This window comes from Dicentrarchus labrax, unplaced genomic scaffold (genome assembly GCF_905237075.1).
Source record: "Dicentrarchus labrax unplaced genomic scaffold, dlabrax2021, whole genome shotgun sequence".
NCBI classification, from domain to species: domain Eukaryota; kingdom Metazoa; phylum Chordata; class Actinopteri; family Moronidae; genus Dicentrarchus; species Dicentrarchus labrax.
In genome coordinates, this window is record NW_026136718.1 from 29,467,760 (window position 1) to 29,487,795 (window position 20,036).

The 20,036-nt window shown below is 39.7% G+C and overlaps 1 long non-coding RNA gene across 1 annotated transcript; it reads left to right on the top strand.

Moving 5' to 3' along the window:
- The first annotated feature begins 14,755 nt into the window (after positions 1 to 14,755).
- LOC127350840 (uncharacterized) lies at positions 14,756 to 18,602 on the top strand. The gene is made up of 2 exons (XR_007880653.1): positions 14,756 to 15,294; positions 16,712 to 18,602. It is a non-coding gene; the product is annotated as an uncharacterized LOC127350840 (long non-coding RNA).
- The last annotated feature ends 1,434 nt before the right edge of the window (positions 18,603 to 20,036 follow it).

A 20,036-nucleotide genomic window follows, 5' to 3' on the forward strand; every position in this document is an offset into this window, starting at 1 on the left:
CAAAAAAAGCCCTTGGCCCTTCTTGTAGACCGCCTCTGTGTTTCTGGTCCAGTTCAACTTATTATTAAAGTACACCCCCAGGTACTTATATTCCTCAACAGTGTCCACAGGGACCCCCTGGATGGAAACAGGGGTCACTGGTGTTTTCACCCTCCTCAGATCCACTATGAGCTCCTTTGTCTTTGTCACATTGAGCTGAGGATGATTCAGCTCACTCCAAGTGACAAAGTTGCCCACAAGTAGGTTTCTTCAAGAGTTGTCCATACCACATATGATCATTACCTGCACACTAACACCTTGCAATGTTTCTTAACCTCTTACAGGTCCAGTGCGTAGGATTTAGTGCCATCTGTAGTCTCAGAATGCAATGTTTACTCGTTTCACCCTCCCTCCAAAGGCACAGCAAACGATGGCCGCAGAGCCAGAGCCACAGGCGATCAACAGGGCACGAAAGCACCCACAGCATCCAGATTAAAACAGCCATCTAAGGTAACAAAAACATAATGACTTATTTCAGGTTTTATACACTAATAAAACATATCTATGAATATTATATTCCATTGTGCCATCAGATCATCCTGATGTTACACAATCAAGCCAGCATACTAACAATATCATGGAGGCATATAAAAACCCTCCACTTTAAATACATTTGTATGTCTCGCATTTAAGCTTCTGTGTCATTTAATAACAGAGCGATGCATTTTATGAGGGTTTCCCTCTTTTTCGACATTGCAGCAAAGGATAAAGTCAAGTGACTTTCATCTTCATGGTAACAATAGATGAGACTGTGAAAAGGTTGATGTTTGGTTGGTTTTAGGCATCAAAACTACTTGGTTTGGCTATGGATATCCTCATGGTTTGGGTTGAAATAAGTATGTTAATCATGTTGCTTAAGTTGTCGATGTAAGTTAAGTTACATAGATCTTTTAAGTATGTTACACAATAAAAAAGGAAAAATTTAATATAAGTCAATGTTGAGTTTTGGTTTGAGACACACACAAACAGTCACTTCCTGGGAGAAAATCCTGCATTAGTTTGACCTATCAACCCTATTTTTTACAGCACAGGAAAAACAAAGAAACAGACAGACTGGCAGCACGATATGTTGATATGGTGATGTTGTATTGTTTTCAAAGAATTTAATAAATATATTAAATCAAATTATTTAGTGTATATTATTTTATGTAATTTATTAATTATTAGCATCTTGTTGTCCAGACTGACCATGAATTCTCCTTTCGTGAGAGAGATACATAACATCCGGTTTTAAATTACGTCACGGAGGACAGCAAAAGTTAGGTTTTTTTATTTTAACTTTGGACGGCAATGGTGTCTGCAGTTACCCGTGTCTCTGCCAGCCTCACCTAAGTTTACCATCCTGCTCTTATCCACTAACATGACATCCGGTTGGCCTGAATCCACGTGAATGCAGCATTATACTATGTCATCTTTTTTTTTCTAGAAGGAATTTAATGGGATAAAGTTTACATACTGTCAGCCAAACTGTACATTAACTTGGCAGTAAGAATAACACTGGACTAGACAGTAAACACTTACACATCTGTGAAATACATTAGACCTACTAATGGGGTGAATCTGCACTAGAAATCCAACACTGAGCAATAATCACTTAGTTAAGGTTGGGTCAATAGTACAGGACAAACACAACCAACTGAACACATAACTCTGTTAGTCTTAGTCATTATCAGTGCCTTTTAATTCCATGTTCCACTTCCTCTGTGAAGTTGTGCTTTACTCAGTTTATGACTCCCTCAGGCCAAATACCCCACAGCAGGAACTATAATGTCAGCAGCTTGTTTGAAATGGTGTCAGGGACAGAGAGAGAGAAAAAGAGAAAGAGAGATAGAGAGTGAGCTAGTTTGAACTTATCAAACACTACAGGAGCCCTTTATGTGAGAGCCCTGTCAGTTGTCACTCTGTCAACAGAGTCACTGATAAACCCCAGAATGAGACAGAATTACACTGAATAATGTCCAGAATGTCCAAATTAAATTTCAGTTTCTTCTATGGAAGCAGATGAGTCTGAATTTGTATTTGATCAAAATGTATGGTGTGATTTATGTACAAATGACTCCACAAAAATAGTTATAACTGTTTCCAAATGTAAAAAAAACTATTCACATATAATTTTTTTTCCACAGGGAATTGTCAGTACTCTGTCAGATTTCTCCTTCCATTTCAGCCAATCACATGGCATAGATTGGAGGATATGATTTAATGTGATCACAGAACGGAACGTTACATGGTCACAGTCTGCAATTATGAACATGAGTATGGACATCAAAAAGCTCAACATGGCGCCTGGCTACACTCCATAGGCAAGTGATGACTCTCTCATCCTGCATGCTTAAATATTTTATGAGTTAATTAATTAATTCTTGCTTGCTTTAATTCCTGCATATATCTATTAGCAATGTGGCTTTAGAATAGAAAATGTCAAATCAGCTGACACAAGGCAATCTTATAATATAAAAGAGCGATTATTACTTTTTTGCACTGTAGCGGAATCAACGCAGGTCAGTTGAGCAGGTTTAGAGAGATGATCAGTCCTAGATCCACTGGGATCTTATTACCATGGTCTTGTCATGCATCGGAGGAAGCTTTTAAATGACCTTTAGGAGGCTGCACAGACTTTTTGCTCTTGTGATGCTGCTGTTGCTATTATCTGACTTGCTTGCATCTTTACTGGGCTGCATTGATTTGTGATTAGAGTCAAAGCTGGAGGAAATCTGTAGGGATTAATGGGGGGGGGTAATGAAACAGTTTTGACTCCATGCCAGCAGTTAGCAGCCTGATACTCCCCTGTGGGGAAATGAGAACATACAGTGGGCTTTAATATTGAAAATAGTTTGGGTGGGTCGGCCCGCTTTAAAGAGCTGTCAGCTCATCTTAAAGGAAGAATACACTCTAAATCACAGCTGTTGTACAGCATGCTGCATTAGTTTAGTTATTTAATGTTTTATTTAGTAATGCTCCTCCTCTCATGTCAGTTACTTTAATTCCTGTCTTTGTCTGTATTCCAGCCAGTTTTGATTGTCTGCCCTGCCCTGATTAGTTTTCACCTGTGTCTAGGAAATCATCATCGTCTTGAAGGAGACCTCAGTTCCTAAAATGCATCTGGAGCACAGAAGAGCGAGGGGAGAGGAGGCTTGCTGGAGGAGCTATGAGCAAGAAGAAGTATTTTCTATGATTTTGGCACCTGTGATGTATAAATAAATTCACAAGTTGTATTAGTTATTTAAGATGATCAAATCAAGTAATCACACTTTACCGTTTGTGTAGCATCTCGTAAGGTGCTTTTTGTAATTTTATTCCTTCTGGACATCCTACTTACTAATACTAATAATAGACAGTAAATTGCATTATTATGAGTCTGTGTTTGATTTGGTGTACAAGCAATCACCAGCCAGCACTTTTTTTAGTGAGGAAAAATAATTTATTAACTGTCCACCTCTCATTCCCATGGTCTTCTCCCACTTACAGCGTGATATGACACCTTTTATCGTGTGTTTCTAGTGTTTTTACAGAGACCTAAGGAATTAGAATGTCATAATTCTTAAAGCGAGTTTGGTGTAATAATTTCAGAACTAATTAATTACAGAACACATTAAAAAACAAATATTTTGATATATAATAGAGTTATAAACTGAGCTTTATAGTGAAACAGCAGCTTTATGGTCATGATTGAAATTTAAAAAATGTATGACATCGAACAATTTTGTTTTTTTGTCTTTGTCAAGCATTCCAGTGAGTTTCCTAATGTTTTTGTTTTTCTAGTTTGCTCCTTTTGGATTTGTTTGCCTGTTGCACTAGCTTATTGGTTTTGAACTGAGCCCGCATGACTATTTGTGAGCTTTATCCCTTTGTTTAAATAAATGATTGAACTGATCCTGTCTGCCTGCTGCTGTCTTGCATTCAGGTCCAATCCCTTGTGTTCCCTGTTACCCTGCATGAATTGTGACCTGGGTTTCTTCCACATTCAGCCATACCTGCCAACAATCCTGTTTTCTAAGGTTTCTCCCGCATTTCTCCAGGCACCCTCCCTCGCATATTACAGTTTTTGTGCCTAAACCTAACCAAACTGATGAGTTGGGAATGAGAATGTGTTTATATAAGGTAGATCTTTTATGCATGGTTACATCTTCTTCAACTAAATTTAAAACGTTTTTTCAGATAACTGAGGGAATGTTTTTGTCCATACTGACAACATTCTTACAAGAAATACTTTACAGACAGGAGCATACACACAGCAAAGCGCTAAAACCTACAATCTAAGTCTCTGGCTAGACCTTCTCTGCAGAGCATACTTGAGATGAATATATAAAGCATAACTTAAAAACCAGAACATTCTTGAATGGCTCTGAAAACCAAATGAAGCAAACTTTCACCCTCTTAGAGTATTAGAGTTATTAGTACGCCTATGTAACAAATGTCACAGTATAACTAGGTCAATAGTGAGGAACATTTTATTGCACCACACACATGCGCGCGCACACACACACACACACACACACACACACACACACACACACACACACACCACACACACACACACTCTGTGTGCCATACTTACTCTGTGTGTGTGTACACACAGAGTAAAAAAAGGTAGCCACGAACATCTGATTCGACCATCATACTTTCGAAATTTCTTCCATATTACATTGATTACCATAGTCGTAACGTCTGGCTCAACAGTGCCTCCGCTTAGCTGCCAAACAAGATGGCGGTTATATTTTTTAGTTTCTGCAGGTGAAGTCCCACCCATCTGTAATAGGTCTGTAGTGTGAGTGAAAAAAAAATGAGGAAGTATTGTTTGTAGTCTCACCCCTCTACAGAGATATGAGACTTCCTGCTTCAAATGACGCAAAATGACGATTTTTACATCATTGGAAGCAGGAAGTGCAACACGAAAATCCTTATTTCTCCCCTCTCAGGGAAAGTGAGGGAATGATGCACGACCATTCAAAAATATGACTGGGGTTCTAATGATACAAAGCTTAATGCAAATGGGTGAAGTGTCCCTTTAAAGGCGACACACTGCCATCTGACCTATGTGAGGTCACTAAGAACTTTCGTGAGTCCAGAACATCTGTCTTTAGTTCAGTCCTTGGGCAGAAGAACAATTTTTGCAATTGGCCTCAGAAAGGTCTTTACACTGCCCTGGTCGGTTGTCTTTACTTCAGCCATCCTGTCCAGGGAATGTGGCAGTAATCTTGGCAATGGGCCAGCAGTTGGGGACGGTCTACTTGTCCCTAAGCAGAACTAGATCTCCAACTTGAAGGTTTCTGCATGGTACCATCCACTTCTGTCTGGGTTGCAAGGAAGGTAAGTGGTCTCGACTCCAGTGGGTCCAGAAGTGGTTTGCTAAAGCCTGAACTTGTCTCCATTGCTTTGAGTATAGGTCCCTGTCCGAGAAGTCTCCAGGTGGAGGTGGAACCCCTGACTTCTGTGTAAGGAGCATTGACGGAATTAAATTAAATTAAATTCAATTTTATTTGTATAGCGCCAATTTATAACAGAAGTTATCTCAGGACACTTTTCAAATAGAGCAGGTCTAGACCGAACTCTTTATAACATTATTTACATAGACCCAACAGTACCACCATGAGCAAGCACTTGGCGACGGAAGCAAGGAAAAACTTCCTTTTAAGATAAGGTGACCAGATTTCTGAAATGAAAATCGGGGACATTTTCAATGCGGCGGTGAAAAATCATTAAATATTATCATTATGAAATAAAAAACGGGGACAAGTACTCCCCCGTTCATGTATTTTAACCAGCTTTTATTACACAAGAGATAGAGATAGATAGAGGTAGGGGTGTGGTTACAGAAACTGCACATGGTTGCCAGTTTCCAGTTCACACAAAATAAATAAGTTCATACACAACATACCATTTATCGAGGCCGCTGGTCTCCTTTTCTTTCCTTTTTGCCGCCTCTAGATTGTTGTTGTTGACGCTGCTGCGTCTGTACGTCATACGACGTCTTCTCTGGCGATGGGTTAAATGGCTATCGTAATAACTGGTGTTTGAGTCTGCGTGCATTTTTCCCCCATTCAGTGTCAAAATCGGGGACATTTTCGAGGACAGCTTTGACCGGGGACAGGTCACCCAAAACGGGGACTGTCCCCGGAAATCGGGGACGTCTGGTCACCTAATTTTAAGAGGCAGAAACCTAGGACAGACCCCTCGGCTCTAGGTGGGTGGTCGTTTGCCTCGACCAGTTGGCGTGATAGAGAGAGAGAGAGAGAGAGAGAGAGAGAGAGAGAGAAAGGTGCACAGCAACAACAGTAGCAACAACTACTAGGGATGCTCGATATTGGCTTTTCTGCCGATATCCGATATTCCGATATTGTCCAACTCTCAATTTCCGATTCCGATATCACCCGATACCGATATATGCAGCCAAAAGTTGGACAACAACATCCATGAACACAAGCCCATTTTATTGTGATGCCCCACTGGATGAATACATAAATGCAACACAGCTTTCCAAATGTAAACACTGTCTGTGCAAAATAAAAGAACAACATCAACTTTCATTGTATTAATACTGAAAAGAGCGCTGACGCTAATCGCTAGCTACGTGCTAATCGCTAGCTACGCGCTAATCGCTAGCTAAGCGCTAGCTTTGGTTAATGTGTCTAATTGTATTATGCACCTGAAGGAGTGCTAATGTAAATTAAATAAATAAAGGAACAGCTCATAGCAGGGTAAAATGTTTAAGGTGCATTGAGTTGTGTTAATATTAAAATCATTCAGCTTTAAATTGTTTGCTTGTTAGCCACGGTTAGCAACCAACCAGTGACAGAAGTTTTATCTCAGGACGCTTTTCAAATAGAGCAGGTCTAGACCGAACTCCTTATAACATTATTTACAGAGACCCAACAGTACCACCATGAGCAAGACCTTGGCGACGGGGGCAAGGAAAAACTGCCTGTTAAAAGGCAGAAACCTAGGACAGACCCTTCGGCTCTAGGTGGGTGGTCGTCTGCCTCGACCAGTTGGGGTGAGAGAGAAAGACAGAGAAAGAGACAGAGACAGAGACAGACAGACAGACAGTTGCACAGCAACAACAGTAGCAACAACTACACTAATAGTAGTGACTGATGATGATTAACATGACAACAGCAACGATGGGAGACAATGAGCAGTGACAACAGTAACAACAGTAACCGTAGCAATAATAATACTTATACTAATAATAACAACACTAATATCAACGATAATAGCAATGGCAGTCAAGCAGGACCATGGTAGGAGGCTCCACTAGGATCCATGAGAACCTGCGAGAAGAGAAAGCACAAGAACTCCGGGGAAGAAGTGAAGTTAGTAACATGCATTAATGGAAAGAAAGAGAGAGAGAGGAAGAGAGGAGCTCAGTGCATCATGGGAAATCCCCCGGTAGTCTAAGCCTATAGCAGCATAACTAAGGGATGGTTCAGGACTCACCTGAGCCAACCCTAACTATAAGCTTTATCAAAGAGGAACATCTTAAGCCTACTCTTGAATGTGGTGAGGGTGTCTGCCTCCCGAACCACAACTGGAAGCTGGTTCCACAGGAGAGGAGCTTGGTAACTGAAGGCTCTGGCTCCTGTTCTACTTTTTGAGACTATAGGAACCACAAGTAGCCCTGCATTCAGAGAACGCAGTGTTCTAGTGGGGTAATAGGGTACTATGAACTCTTTAAGATATGAAGGGGCCTGACCATGAAGAGCTTTGTAGGTGAGGAGGAGGATTTTAAATTCTATTCTAAATTTTACAGGGAGCCAGTGCAGAGAAGCTAGTACAGGAGAGATGTGATCTCTTTTCCTAGTTCCTGTCAGTACTTGTGCTGCAGCGTTCTGAATTAATTGGAGCGTCTTAATGGACTTATTGGGGCCACCTGATAATAAGGAATTGCAGTTATCCAGCCTAGAAGTAACAAATGCATGGATTAGTTTTTCTGCATCCGTCTGTGACAGGATGTGTCTAATTTTTGTAATATTGTGTAAATGAAAAAAGGCAGTCCCGGAGGTCTGCTTTATGTGGGAATTAAAGGACATGTCCTGATCAAAGATAACTCCAAGATTCCTGACAGTAGTGCTAGAGGCCAAGGTTATACCATCTAGAGTAACTACATATTTAGGCAGTGAGTCCCTGAGGTTAAGGTTAGCATAAAAAACTTGCATCTCATCCAGATTTTTATGTCCTTAATACATGTTTGTAACTTAGATAACTGATTAATTTCATCAGGCTTGATCGACAGGTATAACTGGGTATCATCTGCGTAACAATGAAAGTTATGGAGTGATTCCTAACAATATTGCCTAAGGGAAGCATATATAAAGTGAATAGAATTGGTCCAAGTACAGAACCTTGTGGAACTCCATGACTAACTTCAGTGTTTATGGAGGATTCATCGTTAACGTGTACAAACTGAGAACGATCTGATAAATATGACTTAAACCAGCTTAGAGTGGTACCTTTAATGCCAATTTGATGCTCAAGTCTCTGTAAAAGAATATTATGGTCAATGGTGTCAAATAAGGCACTAAGATCTAATAATACAAGTCCATTGTCGGAAGCTATAAAAATATAGAAGTGCCTTTCCACAAACTTAACAGTATCCACACCATGCTTCTGTGCACCTTCTCTCATGTCTCTTCGCAGCCTGTATATGGCCACTGCAGGGGATGGCTTGTTGCCCACAATATTGCCCACAATGTTCTCCTACAACCAGAAACATTAAACGAAGAGTAGTAGAAGAATTTTAAAAAATCTTTGCCATATGACAAATAATATCACAGTACATGCTGTTAAATTATCTCCAGCACTGAGGAATTGCATAGACTAGTACACACACACACACACACACACACACACACACACACACACACACACACACACACACACACACACACACAGGGTGGTGCCCATGGACCTCCAGCTATATGGCTTTCAGCTGCTGCTGTGTGTTTTTCACAAACTGAGTCACAAACTGTGAGGCAAAGAACTGATTTTCAAGATGAGTTAGAAAACACAAATTAACAGGATGACTCAGACTAATGACTCATCAAGTCTGCAGTTATAAATATTAGAAAGTCGTTAATATAAGGGTCATGAGTTCCCCCCCTTTTAAATAAGCTAACAGCAAATGATAACATGTCATCCAAAATGACGTTTATTATTATCCAAAATGTGAATAAAAGTAAAGGGGTTTAAGGAGGTTCTGCAGCAAACAATACACACATTACATACTTACATACTTACATACACAGGGCGGCTGTGGAGGCAGAGCGGCTCGTTCCTTAATCGGAAGGTTGTGGGTTCGATCCCCGGCTCCTGGTGCCACATGTCGAAGTATCCTTGAGCAAGATACTGAACCCCAAATTGCTCCTGATGCCGTGCATTGGTGTGTGAATGTGTATGAATGAGTTAGTTTCTGTTCGATGGACTTTGCCATCACTGAGTGAATGTTTGTGAAAGGGTGAATGTGGCATGTAGTGTAAAAGCGCTTTGAGTGGTCGGAAGACTAGAAAGGCGCTATACAAATACAGGTCCATTTACCATTTACCATACTTAACAACGCACTAATGGGGTGCCCGGTTAGCTAACCTGGTAGAGCTGGCACCCCATGTATCGAGGTTGAGTCATTGCAACCTGTGGCCCTTTGCTGCACGTCATCCCCTCTCTCTCGACCCCCTTTCCTGTCTATCTTTAACTGTCCTATCTAATAAAGGGAAGAATCCCCAAAAACAATGTAAAAAAACCACAAATATTCACAAAACAAGGCTCTGCTTCAAAATATGACACTGTATGTATCCCTCTATGCAACCTCTGTGGCTGCAAATGAAGACCACATGGAAACAACAAAAACTGCAGTTTTTTTGTTGTTCCTTGCCACTTAAATTTGGCTCCAGAGCAGTGAGTCAATCTCAATAAGGCTGTTAAAATGTTAAAATGCCCAACTTTACAGCAGAAATAAACATATTTACAGCCTGGTACAAAAACAGTTTATGTCTTTATAGCTAATTTTCCCATTCATGACAACTGTACAGGGATTCCTTTTTGTATACAACCCATTTAAACTTTATTAAGGCATGGCCACTTTGAGTGACAGGTGGCTGTTACCAGTAACCAGGCCACATATGGAGGTGGTGGGGTGGATGGATAGCAACAAACACAAGACTTTAATGCAGGAGACTGTTTGTGTCCATGTGAATTTCTTTTAAGCAATTTACATAAGTTAACTTACTGACTGATCTAAACAGTGGATGGTAAAAATGTAGCTTCAAACTGAATAAAAAGTCAGTGTATGACATCTTCTGGGACACAACCACAATGCTGACGCAGGCACAAAGAGGATATGATGCCATTGACAGGCAGCCGGTAAAATAAAAAAGACAGAACTCAACTACAAATAGAACATAGGTCTAGTGTTTATAGACATTTTAATAAGAAAATTGTTATTAGAAATGTCATAGAATATATCATATCTTTAAATTTGTTCCTAGTTTGTGAGTTAGTTCTGTCAATATTATTCTTTCCAGGGTTTCCGCCAAACACCAAACACAGAGCACAGAACAGAGTAAATAGTACATCTGCTTAGCTTTTGGGCTTCTTTGGGCATCAAGTATTTAGAATTTTTGGTGTCACAGAAGTATAAGGCACGCTAACACGATAACTGGGAGTTGTTGGTCTCTGTAAATAATGATTTGGCGCTATACAAATAAAAGTGAATTTAATTTAAATGTATTTTATTTTATTAGGTAGAAGTAAAGCAATATGTTTCATTTTACTACTAAAAGATTACTCTGTATGCTATATGAAGCTGATATTATATATAAAAGCTCTCTCTGTATTCTTTGGCATTGAGAATACCTATCATCTATGAAGACTCCATCCCCTGAGTAGAAACCCAGCCCATCAATGTGAATGCTGGGGCTGTGAGTGCCTTGGGCCCCCCAACCCTGATAGAAGAAGATCAGCATGTTGAACAGCGACAGGGACAAACTTAGTGGAAAATAATTGTACTCCTTGAGTATACTGGGCATGGCTGCATCACGTTCCGGCTGCAAAGCCTGTTTTAGACAACGCTTATGATTCTACCAGAACCGCCACAGCACGTTTCAAAAGCATCCCAGAATTGGCTCTCCACTATGCTCTGTGAAGAATAAACGACTGATCTATTTCGGAAGTTGCGTCAAGCAACACAGAAAGGAAAGGAAAGGAAAGGAAAGGAAAGGAAAAAAACAAACATTTTACTACGCAACCTTCTTATTTATAGTAGAAGCACAAAAATGTAAGGACAAAAATATAGAATCTACAATATCTGAGCATGTCAACAAAATCAGGCAGGCAAAACTCTGCTCTTCTGAAGCTCTACTAGTGTGGTATGAAGCCATTCGGAGGAGGCAATGTCACAGGGGGGTAACCTGCCAGTTTTTATTCCAACCAGACTCCACCCACTTATTTTTGCTGATAGAGTTTGTCAGTGAAATCACCTGCTGAGGTGATTGGTTGGAGTGAAACCCTGTAGACTGTCTGCTCTTTGTGGCACATGGGTGGCTGACTTGATCTAAAACATGCACCTGCTGGAAAGCAGGAGGATGCTGCAGGCTAAAGGCTGAGCTATTGGTAGTCTTCAACCTTTATCACAACATATTATATAACAGGGACCAGGCAATGTATCTTTCAAGACATATTCCAGCTTGCTCCCTGTAAGCAAAAGTGTTGCTTGTGTGTCATTAAAACATTTCTGTAAGGTTCTTCACATTTACAAAGAGTTTGACAGAGTGTGTTATATTGGGTAGTTTTCTTTTTATATTATATTAAGCTCTAAATGCGTGCTGCTTAAGGCACACTGTGTGATGGTGTATGGGTTAGGGGCATGCAATTGCAGTAAATGACAATCGGCATTCCCCTGTAGGGAATTCCCCATGTTTACGTTAATCCATCTACCAGATTTAAATAAATTACTTAATCTTTTATTTTCAAGCTGACAGTCATTCAGTAGTGAACCACTGAAAGGACAATAGAAAGCATGGGAATGGATGCCAAAAGAAAACTGTCAGTGGGCAATATGCTGGGTCCAATAAATAAGAAATGCTGCAGTTGTTGCCAAACCTGTCTGCACCAAGAGTGGCAGCAGTCCTCTAACAAGCCAAACAGGTGTTTCAGTTTCTACACTTTTTTCAATTTCATTTGTCATTTGATTTTATTGTTTTGATTATTGTTTCACATAAGATTTAGCAAAAATCGAAACCAATAAACTTCAAACCCTGACAGTGGACAAAACAAAATATTGTGTTACTGTTGAAATGAAACTGACAAATAATATTTGTCTTTTCAAATAATTTATCCCAATTATTCATAAATTAGTTACTGAAGGAGTATTTTGTGATGTTGTATTCTTCATTATTATATTACAATATGAATACTGTTATGATGATATTGATTCGCCCTAATGCTTTTTTAACTACTAAAGAGAGAAAAAAAAAACACATGTTTGTTAACCCTGTCTCTCACAATATTACATTTTAACTACACTAGTGTGGCCAAGAGGATTCACAGTTATGATATTATCTACAGAAAGCAGCCCATTAACAGCAGTTCGTGCAGCATGTTTCACCAATATGTATAAAAATCAGTGCAAATGTATCATGTCCAGCCTCTTGGAACCATACCCCAAACCCAACAGGAAGATGGCTATTTGTAATTTAGTGCAATCTGACCTTTTCAATTTAAAGTTATCAAAAATGTTCTGTTTTCATCGAAGGGCCTGTCTGTGGTGTGGCGCCAAATTTTGACATTTCACCATGGAACAGGAAGTTGAACTTGTGTACTAACTTCATGTTTGATAAGAGTCCCACCCTGAACACTTCTTCAGTCATAGTCATAGTGCCACCTACTGGCAACAGGAAGGAAGCCTTGTGAGGCAATCGCCATTGAATTTAAATGAAATTTTTACAGTATTTTTTGTCTGTCGGCCTCTGTCTAATGAACTTCACTTCCCCTGTTCTGTTCACTCCACACCTTGTGTTACAAAGGCTTTACATCTGTACATATTGAAACTTGAGACCATCGTTATGAAAACCTTGATGTTACCAATTAAACAAAACACAATTTTATGGGCATGCACAAAGTTTTCATTTAGCAGCTTTACAAATGACAGCATCCTTCAGACCTCAACATCCCCACCACCATCCTATAATTAGCTACATAACATTGGATTCTCATGCAGCTGTTACTGTGTGCTCCAAACTCTGCTTTACTGTTTCAGCAAACAGCACAACCTCAGTTTCAACCTAGTAATGAATGGCTCTGTAGCCCCGGGCTGTGCAGCAAAAGCTAATGTTATGCTAGAAAGCCATAGCGTCCCCAATGCTAAATATGAATCTCAAACTGTGAGTATGATCAGGCAATGTGTTTCTTGTTCATTTCTTTTCTCCCTAAGGCAACATCATTATTGTCCCCAAGAGCACACTATTCTTTCATTTATAGGGTCTGTTTTAGCTTAAACATGCTGCTCTCCAATCAGAATCCCCTGAGCCCTACATTATTAAAATACCTCAACCAATACAATAATAAACACACTTATTAAACCAGAGGAATATGCATTTGTTGTTTACACAAGGCCTTATTTTTTTATTAATATAACATGTACAATAAACATCTCAACATCCATTGTCCAAACTGTAGTGCAGTGCATGACATGGATTAAATATGTACACACACACCAGCCAACATGTATGTGGGCCCCACATGGGTTATGCTGGGCTACATGGGTACCAAGTGGGTATGGGCCAAAATGGGCATCTTAAACTGGGGCCCACCTGGGTAGGTGAACTCATATAGGCTCCCTTTGTGGGTCCTATTTAGGTCACTAATGGGAAATCAGAGTGTGGGTTCAGAGTGGACAACACAAATGGTGTCCATTGGGTTACCAAATACCCACCTAACACCCAGTGCAATCCCATATAAGGCCCATTTTTCAGCCCATCTTATACCCACATGGGGCCCACATAAAGATGTTGGCTGGGACACGGTAAAAAGTATTGTTTGTGGAAGTTTAAAACAAAAGTATCGTCTGTCATGATACACTACTGTTAATGCAATATGTATCTAACAAATGTTGTTAATTAACATTTGTGGGAAGTTGAAAAAATGTTTATACTAGACATAGCAGTGAAATGTTCACTGACATAATTGCTTAAAATGACTAAAGAAATAATAATCACATGAATATTTTCATTACCTTAGAATGAACCTTTTATACTGTATCTACAAGCGTCGCAGGCCGCCTTCCATGGAGTCTGCCATGATTAACCACCATGTTTCTACAGAACGGACAAACATTGGCTGTAGATAGGGCCTTTTGCCTTTTCTGTGAATTCCGCAGCCACCATAGTTTCTCCTATACTCTTCACAGCCTGTTCTCATCACATACACAAGCAGTGTTCAGTCTGTTGCAATCTGCATCTTCACAACTAGATGCCACTAAATCCTACACTCTGGACTTTTAAATCATGTTAATTAGTCTTTTTCCAAATATATGCCTACACCTGATTAACACTTATTTGGCCACATTTGTGATTATTTGGTTACAAGTAGCTAACAGTAAAGTTTCACATAGTTTCTTTATTACTGAACACTTCTTTTCATACTGCACTGCCATACAGTACAACAACAGTGTGCTAATTACTGCCAGGTTCCCCTCTGGACCAGTTTAATAGCTGACTGTGGAACAGTTTGACTTTTGCTCAGTGCGGGAATCCAACCTCTGTCACAGCCTTAAAATTCTTGTTACAAATAATATCTGCACTATTTTCTCACATTAAAGATCATTTGTCGTGGCTTAAGAAACACGATCAGACAGCAGCTCGGCAGCCTATTACTACACTATAGTGTTTCCGGAGACAGCCGAATGCGGCCGATTGCCCCCGAAGGTGTATATGGACGAAGTGCTGTGGATGTTGCGCCTTCAGTGAGGAGCCACCGCGGACGGGCAGGCAGCAGGCGGATACCACTGGCTTACCGGGAGCACTACACCGACACTGACAGACTCAAAGTCCACTGTCCCAGCAGCCGAGCGGAGGATTTACCCGACACTCCTCACGGTGCTTTTACGGACCCTTTTTCCAACCTCGGGGAGATTAGAGCAAGTGTTGCTGGACTGGAGGAATTGCGAGATTCTTTTGTAAACTGTCTGATCTGGGGACCTCCCTGCTCTTCTTGTCTTCAACCTTCTTTTCCGAAATGCAAACGCCCAGGAAAACCTAGAAAATGGTGAGTTAGTAGCCTATATGTTTATTTTTATTCTTCTTCTGTTTTGCGTTGGGTGTGAGGGATGTGCAGTCAGAGGAGCGTCCTGCAGACTGGACACGCTGCGTGCCAAGGCTGTATCACACATTCACAGAAGTCCGTAAACACTCACTTGCATCTGACATTGCAGCCTCCACTGACAGAACATGACACCCGAAGCTGCTCATGATCTATACAGTGGATACAAAATGACACCCTGTCTCACGGATAACGATATTATAGCTTATCTGCATTTAAGACTATCCACAGTTTGCCTTATAAACAGGGGCGGATATAGAGAAATAGTCATGGGGTGGCCAAAAGGTGACTTTGAGGGGTGGCAGCAATTGCTTGGAAAAGCCCCCAAAAGAAGATATTTGAGCTCAAAAACATTACATCATTGTGGCACATTATTAAAGCATTGAATAGAAAAATCTAAAGGTGGCATTAGAAATGAATAAACTGTTTTCTTTACAACTCTTTTTACAAATACATGTCTTTTTTTCGTTAATTCAACATGTGACCATAACAGATCATTAAATTAATTTCCGTTTTTTAACACTTATCTGTAAAAAATGAGTTACATTTGACTGCATTTGACACCAAACTGGGGTGGCCAGGCATTGTTTAGATGCGCCCCTGCTTTTAATCCTAAATAAGAAAGAGATTGTTAAAAAGGCTGTGTTATCGGTTTATTATTAAGCTGAAAAAAAGTGTCTTTCACAGGCCGATGTAAAGTCACAATGAGTCAGAAAGCAGCTCAGGGTCACAGGTTGTGTTTTTAATTCTGCGCCTCTGTGAAGATTTATTAACCCGAAGGATTTTAAAAGCAGTTTGGTTCCCTCCGTGCAAGACATTGTGTTGTGTATCGAAAATCAAAGCCCCACGTCCTTTCACATGAAATGGCATTTCTGGATCAAAGCTGTGCAAGACAGCGTCACTTGCTTCATTTATTAGTTTATTACTTGCCTTTGATAAGTGTCAGCTTTCTGTTCACTCTCACCGCAGTAGCCTATATTGGCACAATAATCCACTGTGTGCATTCACTGTTCAAAGAATCCATAGAAAAATGCGCTTTGCTGGTTTGATGCATTTATTAAAACTTAAATGCGCCTGTGACCATTTGGGAAAATAGTGCGACTATTGTGCAGTGCTTAGAATGTAAGCCTCCAGTATCAAACATATAAAACATTATATGTCTAGAATGCACGACTTGTGTGTTCAGTAGTCTATATGGGGTGCTGTCATGAAAAATGTAGGTGTCTATGCTGCACAAAGGTTTCAGTATTCTAGTCTGAACTCAGATTTAGTCTCAGCTCTGTGTGGCAGTCCATGTGTTTGTTTATTATTAGCCAGTTATATATTGCATGACTAACTACTCAGTGCTTCATTCTTTTGGCAGTTTTCTAAAGCAAGAATAGCAAGCCGTCCTGCTCTGGGTGCAAAAGATCCAAACGCTTCAATGCTAAATAAGGAAGGGGAAGAAGAGTGCATGACTTTGTGTGACACCTGGATTTGACAGAGCCCTAATTTGGCTGGATGGAGAATAGAGAAGGAGGTGAGATGGGCATAGTGAAGAAGTGCAACAGATGGAGCTGGAGATGGAGATGAGGTGGAGTCATGGAAAGACAGAGAGGAGGTGGAGGGAGTGTGTCGTTCATCCACCTTGATAAGTGGATCAGCTGAATGCCAGGGCTGTGAATGTCTGATGGAAATACACAGTGTGTGTGTGTGTCTTCTCATCCTAATGAAGGCTGAATGAGACTCAGACTTGAATGCTGAATGCATCACTGCCACACACACACACGCACACACACACACACACATACACACACGCTGCTCCTCCCTGGCAGTCAACAGTATTTTGACAAGGCACTTTCATTTAGATCGACACAGCGATATTCACCAACAACTATCAGTCACAGCACAACATATTCTGGCATTATATAAAAGAGTAAGATTACTGACAACTGTTCGTAGGACTCATTCTTCATAGAAAGGAGTTTGGATGAAAACTGTTCATGGTGCTACAACTGGGTAGTTGATTTTTGGTCTCCTAAATACCCTTACCTTAATAATAATAATGATAATAATGACTTTTATGACCTTTTAAACACAGGGTTTACAAAGTGAAAAATGTAATGTAATTTGTGTGTGGGAATGATTATTTTCAGTCATGATGATGTGACATTTGTTGAGGTTTGTACCAAACAAAAATATGATTGTCTTACACATGGAGAACAAAATTCAAAATACAATACTTCATTATAATGCTGTTTGTCATATATTTTACCTTTACCAAACAAACTGCAGCTTCTGTGATGTGCATATTGCACATGGCCATATTGCTATTTCGCTAATATTTCAAGTTCAGCTGTGATGTTTTCAGTGTGTGGGTCCAAGATCGAGCCTTAACATCCATCACATCAGCATGTACACATAAAATATTAAACATACAAATCTGAGATGTCATAGTGCCAAATATATCAGCCCCTACAATGATAGGGATACAATATTAATAATAATAATAATAATAATAATAATAATAATAATAATAATAATAATAAACAATAATATGATAAAGTTTTCACCACACCAATGAGGATAGGGAGTTAGAATGGTTTATTGCTCATAATGCATAAAGGTGAACCCATATAATAAACTGTAGAAGGGATAAAGGGATGGGGGGAGAAATCAGGTTTGTGGATGGATAGATGGATTGGTGGAGGAGTTTGGGCGAACAGATGGGAGGGAACAGTGTGGGTGTTCTACTTGGGCTCTCAGTTAGCTCTCTCAGTTAGCTCTCAAGAACTACTTGGGCTCTCAGTTAGAGCCCAAGTAGTTCCTGTATTTGAATAAGAGAGAGAGAAGGGGTGAAAAAGGGGGGGTTTACTGATCAGTTAAATGGAGTGAAGCCTGCGAGCTAGTTCAGGCAGTCAACTCGAGCTGCGCTGTTATACACATGGCTCACTCCATAACCACTAACCAAGCGCTCCCTTCCAATCTGGCGGTCTATTTAAACTGCACAATTTCCCAGCTCTCCCTCTGCTCTGTCAATGCAGCTGTTGCATCCGTATTGTTGCTGCTGCTCTGTAAGTTATTGCTGCCTGCTGCACTGTAAGCCCCACCACCACCCGAACATCCACCTGTAGGCTCTGGGCTAGGGGTTAAGGTATTTGCTCATCCCGCCCCAATATCTCTATGAAAACATATCTGTGGGGGATGATGAGGTCGGAGCCTAGACGCCAAAATCTAAATATGCTATACTGCTGTAATAAACATTTCAAACGTGAGTTGGCTGACTGTACTGATTTAAAGGGAGTGAACGGATAAGGTGTGCTTAAGTACTTTTAGTGTGGAAATGAGATGAATTCGAGGCGGGGTCTTTGTCACTGAACCTCTTTATAAAATTTAATTTAAAAACATGAGCAAACATTGTTACACATGAGTAACGTACTAAATAATAATCATTTAACAGTATTGGAACAGGACAGTATCCCTAGGAGTTCAGTGTTGTTGTCTGGCAGTAGATTGTGTGTGGGAAACGTGGTAAACAAACTCTTAATGCAAATTAGTTACATATTTTCATTTGTTTTTGTTAAATAGTGCATGGTCAGCAACATAAAAAGCTTTTATCCATTTGTTTTACATTTATGTTCCAACTGTGAAGCAAATTCACTGCATTTTATTATTTTAAAAAGAAGGACTTGGATCTATGTTATATGAACTTTGATGAATTTATGTCTGAATTTAATTTTTGTACAGAAATATTGATGTTTTACATCAAATGAAATCCAGATGTGGTGCAGCTGCTGGTTCCTTTTTTAATCCACTTCAAGCTTAGGTCTGCAGTGTGGTCTGTGGATTGTCCAAAAATGCTGTTACTTTGTGTGGGACATATTGCAGATGTTGTTGTGTAGTCATTTCTCAATGCTGTGAGAACCACAAACAAAAATCCATCCACCACCATCGTACCGGGGGAGACGGAAATCTTAAAACCTGGACACATGAATACGAGAACAATGTGCATTCCTACCCCGACACCACTACATACTGTAGAGTAATTAGATATAGATGATATTAGAATATATGTTTTTTATTTATTTGGATGAGGTAACCGCTAATTATGGTAAATTAAATGTGCAAATAGTAGTAAATAGGAATTACTTTTCCTTCACACCTCAGAATCCTATCAGTAATATGTGGCGTGATTATTTTCCGTTTGCAGAAGCAGACGTGTTTGATACACTGTAAAACAGATGAGATAGTCCAGTTAAGTTAGTTTATACAAATGTTACCACCAATTATCAAAGTGTAATTTTCTGTGTTTTTATGTGACAAACATCAAATCTTTGCACTTTGCGGGATTATCTCTTATTTGAATGCATATTTGGGCTTATGATGATTAATAAACTGAATCTAAAAACTGATGAATAATGAAAAATGACATACATAAAAATGATTAAAAATGATATATATAATATTTAAAACTCCTTAAAATAAGTCAGTGGAACAAACTGGAATCATTTTGCCTAAAATACTGCACAGATTTAACACAGATTGAGTTGCTTCAACAATTCTGTTTTTTCTGAGTTGGGTTTAATTTATATGAATAAGTGAATATGATTGATTTGTTGATTGGTTGATTTATGTTAACTTACTTGTTTTATTACGATGTGTTGTCAGGTTTTACAGTGATAATTTAAGGACTGGAGGTATTTGAGTGA